Consider the following 10,009-nt stretch of genomic DNA (forward strand, 5'->3'; position numbering starts at 1 on the left):
GAAGAGTCTGTAGTCAGAATACAGTTTTGAAGACTGCACTGCATATTGAGGGATTTTTGTAGATGTATGGGATTTTTTTAATGACCCCCCCCCCCTCATTCTAAACATACTATGCATCTTTGCATAACATACATATTTGAATATAGGTATCAATATATCGCATGGGCACATTATTTTGTTATAGGTTATAGTCATATTACCAATGATATTATAATATTCATTATAGGCCTACATTTACTTACATTATTTTAGTGATATACAATTTTCCCTGTGTGAGAAATGTCCAAGTGTTTAATAATGATCGTCAGTGCAAGGATTTTTTTTTAATCTATTTATTATCATTTTTTTTTTACTCAGGATTTCTCTGACTAGGTCGACGGTAAGCTGGAACTCATTACTTTTGGTCTTCTTTTTTTTTTTTCTTCCAAAGAAAATAAACCGATTTCGGGCTTTTTCATTTACAAGTTATAAATCAACGGATTGTCCGAAGAAACTGCGGATATTGCCTATTCCCAGAAGGCCTCCTAGATATATGACTGTCGACAAGCGGAAACGAATTTTGATGGAAAATCTGGCTGAAACTGTGATGGGGCATTTTTCATCTGGTAAGCACAATCATGGAGGGCTTTATTCCGTGTAGGCCTAATAACACATTCGAAGTCAATGACCTTTTGTTTCTCAACCCAACGATTTATGCCTTCGTTCAGTTGGGCAAGGCATATGTCGCAAAATATGTATGTCAGACTAGCATGATGGACAGTGCCCCGCAAGTCAACGATCATGCTCTTACGAAACAGATGATATGATTTTATCATTATGATAATGCTTGTGGTTATGAAGTTAATCATTTTATTATGAATGGACACTGAATCGGAATTGAATGAATGCGTACAAGACCATGAAAACTGAATTTTGATGAGCTCTTTTGCCTAAATAGACCCTTACTGTCTTTTCTTCTTCAAATGTAAGTCAGAATGAGATCTCACGTTTGTAGTAATAGTAATCCAACATTTTACGCAACGTCGTTTTGATACAGTTATAAAAATCACATATAACTGTTCATAATATTGTCTTTTATTATCTAATGTTGTACTGATTTTGTATTACTAATTCCATTGGCCTATTGTTATGCTGTAATTGCATTTTGTTGGGAAAATACAAAATGAAATGAAATGAGTAATCATGATTATCATGACTAATTTATACCAGCTTCCTACAGTTTCGATATGCCCATCAATTCCTTTCTCGTTTCTCAATTTTTCCTTCATCATCAGCACTAAGTCACATTAAATATCTAGGGCCTAAGTAAACGAAACTATGAAAGGTTATATGCAAGCTCTGCAAACCAGTCACTTGAATCATGGTCATCAAGCTCATGACGTGTATCAGAAAAAATAATTCTGATGAATATAAACATTTTCAAAAGATTTAGAAAGTACCAGTGACAAACACTTACGACAGACTTGAACTATCTTATCAACATTAAGAAAGCCAAGACGTTAATATCTAACGAACATACTCCATATTTGCCACTCAAGTCACAATCTGTAATCAACGTCATCGCTCTTCTAGAATTATATCAACGGGGAAAAAATGGCCTCAGATATAAAGCCATCTGTCTGGCGGTTAGTGCTTCCTAACCTTTATAATTGCTTCGTCTTACATAGTGACCTGATGATTTAAATGAATCCTAATTCAAACTTGATTTTTTCGATCGTCCCCCACGAACATGAAAGTATTCTGTGTCTATTTTTTCCTATTTTACTTCAATATAAATCAATTTGTAGTTTTAACAAGCAATGGCGGATCCAGGCAGGGGTGCACCGGGCGCCCCTTTATTTTTTGTTAAAACAAAGGAAATAAAAAGAAAAGAACCCCCCCCCCCCTTTAATTTGAGGCGCTCCCTCTTCTTTCTTGGATCCGCCCCTGATAAGTGCATAGGCCTATAGTTTTGTAACGTTGTAAATCCACCTGTTTGAAAACCTATGTGAAACAAGTCGGACTTTAATCTGTTTTTATCATTTTAGTCATATTGTACAAGCATTATTGTCATGTGGACAGTGGATTGGAGCACTGTTGTCGAAAAGTCTGGTATTAATATTTGATGCGGAGGTCCCAAGTTCGAGTCCATGCCTTAGTGCTAACGTCCTTCTCCTGTGGACAAGACGTTTCTATGAATGCTCACGATTCCCGTCACTATACCTGGTGTATAAAAGGGTACTTGGCAATGCCAGCATGGCTGTAGGGTAATTATAATGACGGGGCATCTTGAAAAATTGTGGTAACGCTGAACAGGCTACCCTGAGTAAATACGACCACTGTTATTATTATTGTTATTATTATCATTATTATCATTATCATATTATTATTATTATTATTATTATTATTATTATTATTATTATTATTATTATTATTATTACTATTATTATAACTATTATCATTATTATCATGTCCTATTATTCGCCCTGATTTCCTTTGCTTTGAATTATCAATATCATGTGAAAATATATCCCCGTAGGATACTTCTCAATCTGGAAGGATTCTATTTTAGTGATTGCATATAGGCCTAGATACATCAATGAGAAACTATTCAATATACAACTGTACAATGCCTATTTTTTAAAGGTATTCGAACTGTAGAAGGCTAACGTTTCATAATTGTCACCTACTGAGAGCGCGATGTTGGTTGTGAGCGAAGAAAGGAGAACTCTTCATCTTTCCATCGGTACTTAATCGTGTTGACAAAATGCCATCCATGACTGAACTGAGCACATGAACTTTAAAGACAACAATGACATGTTGCACGTTTTCCCAGTTCGACTATTATCACGAAGGAGCATTGAATGTCTTACTGCTATGGATGAGATCTGTCAATGAATGGCAGTGACAGAATAATTGGAGTCATCCCACGAGACCGACACCCACGAGTCATACAGCCCACGAGTTCGACATTGAAAACAGGTCCATGAGTCATACAGCTCACGAGTCATACAGCCCATGAGTTCGACACTAGGCGAAAACAGCCCACGAGTTCGACAGATACAGCACGGGGCTTATGTGTCGGACGGGTCTCGTGGGCCTTTTTTTTTTTTTTTTTTTGCTTAGTGTCGAACTCATGGGCTGTATGACTCGTGAGCTGTATAACTCGTGGGCTGCATAACTCATGGGCTGTATGACTCGTGAGTGTCGGTCTCGTGACGTGTACCCAAGTAACCATTTCCGACCTTTTCTTTGTTATGATTCAGTCACATTTTGTCCATGTATCTCTTTAACTAAAGTATGTTTATTGTTTCATGTAAACAAATGACGTGTATTTAAATTTCATTTGGATATGCACAAGTTACATTGTACTTAATTTGTTTACATGCAATTGTCATATTATATGCTTTGGGCGAAAATGAAATAAAATGAAATGAAAATGAATGAATCAGGCCAGCCTGCACAACTGACAATGACAATGGTTTTTTTTTTCCATGTGACCCAAATAGAGTATTGGGAAAAATCGAATCATGGTACAGCAAGTGGTACAGTGTAATAACACAAAAACGAAGAAAAAATACAATTTACAACTACTATTTACATTCTTTACAAATCAACCGTAAAGCACAAGAACAGATGATATACATTTGTTGTAATTGGCGAAAAAACTTGAACGAAATGCGGTTGATAAACTATCTAGATTATTTGCAACCAACAGTAAAAATAACAATAGATAAGATGCATTTATGGTATGAATAGATATCTTAAATGAGTATGTATGTGGTTGATTAATCTATCAAAATATGCAGATGGGTTTAAAAGGATAATCTTAGATTATATTGTTTAGAATTTCTGCTAGGCAACACGTTTATTAGCATAATCATGATAATTGCTGTCTGTGTTGAGTTCAAGACACTCTTACAATATTGATTTAAAAATGTGAAAAACAACACAATCCAAATAATTAAATACTTGAAGTATAACACACAAATAAGAAAAAAAAAAAAAACAGATTTGTGCTTAGAGTTTCTTCTAACCTTTGATGGTCCATAACCGTTGATATGGCCACCTGTTCAATAACTTGGTTATTTCCACAAAGACCAGCCACACAATCCATTTCCCCTCTTTTTATGTTCAACACATAGCTCGCAGCGACAGACCGTGTCTTGAATATGAAGAAAGAATGGATTGTGTGGGTTGCAATGCCTTCGTGGGAGTGACCAAGTTATGGGGCACAAGGCCATGTTGAAGGTTATGATTATTATGACTTAATATCAAAGGTTGGAGGAAAACCTTAAACACAAACCTACTGTCTTCCAAGCTGACCTGTTCAATTTAACCAATTCATTGACAGATCTCATCCACTTCATGAGACATGTTCCTTCCCAAACGTGGAAAAATGCAATTTGTCATTGTTTCTTTAAAGGTAATGTGCTCATACCAGTCATGCTTGATATTTGTAAACACAACGACGGACCGATGTAAAGACGAAGAGTTCTCCTTTCTTCATGCTCAACATTGTGCTCGCTGTAGTTGAAAATTATGAAATAGTAGCCCTCTAAATTTTGATTACTTTTCTTTTTATACGCACTGTAGGTCTATAACCAATCAATAGGTCTATATCAATCAATATCAACCTTTTGGTAGCACCCTCAAACATTCTGCCACTTGGCGCTACCAACCTATCAATATATCGCCATGCACTGACGAGGCTGACATTTTAGAAATATTCATGGCATTAAGCAAACAGATTATTATTTGAGTGCCAAATATGAAATCTGTTCGTTAAACATTAATGGAGATAGGACACTGAGAGTTCTTTTAATGAGTAGCTTTCTTAAAGCTCGTTATCATTTAAATTCGTCGGTGGATGTCACATGGACGTGAAGCGACATATGGTCACTTGCATAGAAGAAGTATGTAGTGTGAATGTATTCTTGATCTGTTCATAAGATTTGTCACTTGCTTTTGAGAAGTTCGCTGAGATTTTTTTTTTGGCATAAAAACTAACTAAAGGAAGGGTACTCGCAGCACAGATCAATATTGATTAAGAGAAAATGCTGTCTAATGTTGTTCATACACTGTATGAGCATTATGTATACTTAAATACATATAATCATGCACACACATACACACACAATCATTATATACATGATTAACAAAATTATCACGATGCATGTTTGTTCTTGTTATTGACATCATACTTTTTAGAGCACTTGCATTTCTATCGTTCAACATAATAACGTCGATAATATCAGTAAAGCCGACACTATTATCATTATCACCGTCATCATCAGCATCTTACTAAAAACGTCTTGCACTAAAAACGTCAAGCACAATCAATATTGTGCTTGTTTATCATTCAAATAGTCTTTCAACAATAATTACTAAGTGGCTTATCTGACATGGTGGAAAATTGGGAATCACACAAGCCTTGAATGAGGCTTTTCACCCTATAGCTAATCAACCACAGAGGTGGCGATACAATGCGCGAGTGTCATGTCCAATTAGTATGCCTTTCTGAATTTAACTTCTCGAGAAAGTTTTCGCGCGCAAATGATGATGCTGCTTGTCTGATGACTTTGTATACCTATTCTAGGTGCGAATGGGTCTTCTCGACCAGAACCAGTTGTCATTATCTAAATTGCCAAGTTATCCACGCCCATTTGTAAATTAAAGACAGATTCGGCGGAGGTCACGTCGGGGAGTGAAACAGATGGACGATTCACGTATGACATGGGGGTCGAAGACGGGGGAAAGTAGAGCGGGGGCTGTGAATGGATATGGATTGTATTTTTTTTTTTTTACACGCAAAACAAAATCTTCTATTAGTTGTTACAAAAGGAACCTCTTCATTTCATTCGTACATGTCTACTTTGTACCATATTTTTACATTCATTCAATCATTCGTTTATACATTTATTACTATAATAATAATGGTAAGGTCTTATTTACCAAAGGTGGCCTCTGCAATGTTGCCACTGCTCTACCAGAGGGCCCTGCTGATAGTATTAACCTAGCGTTGCCAGGTACCCATTTATACGACCTTGGTCGAGTGGGACACAGTGGGTAAAAACATCTTGTCCAAGGACGTATATAAGCACTGGGCGGGATTCGAACTCGGGTCCTCCGATCGGGAGTCAGGAGTCTTATCCACTATACCACAGCGCCCCCACTTTTCGAACATACATTGTCTTTTCTATTACACTTCATGACTTTTTTTTAACCATATACATTAATCACTCTGTTAGTAGAGTGTATTTATTTTTATTCAATGTACCATACTTTTGATTATGTAATTTTTTATTTGATGAAAATAAGTTTACTTGAACAGAATTCATTGTCAAGCGAATAATGTGTAGGCACTTGCATGTTTGGGTGTTTGTTTGTTTGTTTTTGCTTTTTAACACTTATTAACATCATTCCAGCCTGAAGTATCTTCTCGAATTTTGCTTCGCATTTTTTTCAAGCAATCTTGTCTTCATAACGGCTTTCTAACGAACGGGTCAAAAGTTGACGTCGAATCAGTCGATTATGGCGAGACATCCAGGTATGGTGATTAACTCATGGAGTGCCACGTTTATTTCCTGTCCATGGGTTTGTGTGTCGGATTTGTACACATTGACTCACTGGCACAGAAAAGGATTACATCAAGGTACTATAGTAATCGTTACCGTGATTGAGTTTTAGCCTTGTAACTTCTGTTTGACGCCCACGGGAAACAATCACTAAGCTTTTTCTTCCAGGAAATAACAATATATTGAGCACATGATAAATGACGTCATTCATAGCACATGATACAATTTCTTTTTATGTGTGTATGTGTAGGTGTGTGTGTGTGTGTGTGTGTGTGTGTGTGTGTGTGTGTGTGAAAAAATATTTGCATTAATTTGAGAGGATGCAGGCCTAGCTATCTGTGTGGGTTGTGTGTGCGTTCCTATCGCTTCGTTTTCTGTTTTTCTGTTTCCTTTAACAACGTAGCTCCTGATGTACTTGAATCCTAAATGGCCTTAGAGTTGGTGGCACCTTAACCGCTTCTGAAGTTGATGGTCTTGTCGTTGCGAGAGGTGACGGACCGTGAAGTACGTTTTAATGCGTCTTGCAGTCATATCCCACGATTGATTATCCATCAACTCTAATTATGTGATGGAAGATAACTCCCTCAGGAGGCGTGAAGAGGAGAGGACGAACCATTCAACGTCTTATTGCACTAAGATATCACTGATGGTCAGTGGTTCCCTACTTATACCATAATATAACTAGTTAATGCAAAAACGATTTACTTTAATTTCCCCGCTGAGGTTTACGGACGGACAGGCAGGATATGAACCAAAACTTTCGGGGATGTTCTGGAACCCACCCGGCGATCGCTCAATCAGATTGGATTATAATTGTCTGTCCATCGTTTCTAGAAGGGCACTTGAAACGTGAGAGTTGTGATAAGCTTCATAGACCAAGCGGCAGACTTTGTTTTACGTCAATTTCACTGACCTCTTAGCGATCAATGTTGTCTCAAAAAACACTGTTAAACAACTATTATGATTCTTACCTCATACAACTGTATAAGTCACTCGCTAGGTATTGTCTGGTTTCACTTTTCAATTCAATTTGATTCAATTCGTTTATTTTCATTCTCATTTTTCTTCCAACAAAACAAAACACAGAATAATCAGGAATAATATCATAAGCATACTATACATTAGAATGTGCGAAACGAAAATTAACAAATAGAGATATACATACATAATATCGGCAAAATACTAAGTTATGTCTGGAGGGGGAAAGGGAACTGAGACTCACCCACTAAAAAGCAGTGCCTGTGTATTATGAAACACATTCTTTAAAAAAGTTAATTTTTAAAGAAACACTTTTTAAAGAAACACTATCAATTCTCATATCATACCAAATCATTTAAGCAATCACGGTACTCCCGGAGAGATTACTGATATATTTGTTTGAATAGAATTTCATAACATTTGAGAAATGATAAGAAAATTATAGAAGTTTAGATTTCAGTATGAATACAGAAAGTGATTATAGCTATTCAGCCAAGCGACTAAAATGAGACTGTCAAAAGATGTTTTTAATAACCCCTGTAAAATATATAATCTTGTTAATTTTCAACTTGTTATCAACAAATAGGTCATTCTTTCCTGTACATATTTGTTTGACATTTTACATCCATTAGACCACTCCCTTTCTATAGCTGCTGTACAAGCACAGCATATTATGTATATATATATGAAGAGTTTGTTTGCAAAAACCGATAAGTCCATTTTTGAAGATTTTGAAGTACGATGTCTGTCATAAAGTACAAAATAATACCTTTTAAATGATACATTGGTCACTTCATATTAAGGTACATTTTTGAAGTTATGGTCAAAAGAAGCAAAAATGTAGATTATTATTCTATTTATTTTTCTTGACCTTTAATCGCAAATATCTCCATTTGGCAAATATGGACTTATCGGTTTTTGCAAACAAACTCTTCATGTATACACACAAACACACACACACACACACACACCTTTTTTTTCGATAAACACACAGTAAACAACAACAACACACACATACACACACATGATTATATACTATCCACATCGGCTCTCTGGCACCGTTATCATCATGATAAAGCTTTGGACCTATCCGTTAGAATTATTGCACGCAACAAAATTCCGGAAATGTTGCCCAATGAGCTGAAACCTCAGGGAAAGGAAAAGGATGGGGTCTACTAACAAAAAACAAAAACAAAACAAGAACAACAACGAAAAGAGCGGCAAACGTCTTCTTTCTCAATATTTCAAAATTACAAAGTGTGACGTACTTGGGTTAATTGATCACTCCCAGAGGAGTTCGTCTGGACTGGACGCTGGGGGCGGATTTTCTATTTCTGCCCTGTCAGCCTGTTAGCTTGGCAATATTTACGAGGCAGTTCCAACGAGGATTGGGGAGGATTTATATCCATTTTACTGCGGGTCGCTACTCTTAGCAGAACTGTTGATTAATAATTGTCTCCCGATATGGACACCCTTTTAAAGTGGATTCTCCCAAAGCTCGTGTGATTGCACACTCGGCCGTATTCATGATATGCTATGTTGCATTTTTGTCAAATTTATATGTTGCGTCACCTCTTGACAAGTAAGGCTTCTCGCTTATGCCCCTGTCACACTTTGCCGGATATGACAAACGCATTAAAAACGAATATCGAACTTTGCCATCCGCTGATATCCGTTAAAATGCGTTTCATGTCCTTTTTATCCTTCTAATGGACATTTATCTTCCGGTGATTTCCGTCAGAGCGACCAGAAAACTTTCTGCGTGCTCAAAGTGTTTTTTCTTGCCAAAAATGAATAGCGCGATCTGATCCTTGTCCGATAGTTGTAAGTTTGCTCCTGTATCTATACTGTACTTTGTCGTTTTCCACGCGTTTCCATCCGTTCGGCCTCCTGTAGAATCCATTGCTGCAAGAAACTGAACGGATGTACAGCACATAAAACACGTACACACGGTTCTCTGACGTTCGATATACGTCTCATGTGTCACTCATTTGTTCCTCGTGCGTTCTGTCCTGTGGGCATGCGGTTCTTATTGGTTTCTCATGCGTTTGAGCGCGTTCCACTGTCCTGTACACACAGTCGCCAAAGGTGTGTACTGTCCGGCCGCTAGACCGTGTATGTATACGCTCCTCTAAAACGGAAAATTTACACTTTGTCCACCGGATTGACGATTTGAATAACGGATGAGCAAAATCTCGCCCGTTTCTCTTACGGTAGGCCTATCCGGTAAAGTGTGACAGAGGCTTTAACGAGGCAGGTGATTCATCGCATAACCACTCATCGTAATGAACTGTAATGAAAAAGAGATACCTGCAGGGTGTACCTAATACCATTACTACTGCAGTCCTTTTTAAAAGCATTGTTTACCTTTGGGAACAGTGATTTTAAAGATTTTCAAGATATGACATTTAATGTGTAGGTCTGTTGTACCACAAAACATCCTATCATATAAAAATTTCGCGATAAAGCCTAAA

This window comes from Diadema setosum, chromosome 11 (genome assembly GCF_964275005.1).
Source record: "Diadema setosum chromosome 11, eeDiaSeto1, whole genome shotgun sequence".
Lineage (NCBI taxonomy): Eukaryota > Metazoa > Echinodermata > Echinoidea > Diadematoida > Diadematidae > Diadema > Diadema setosum.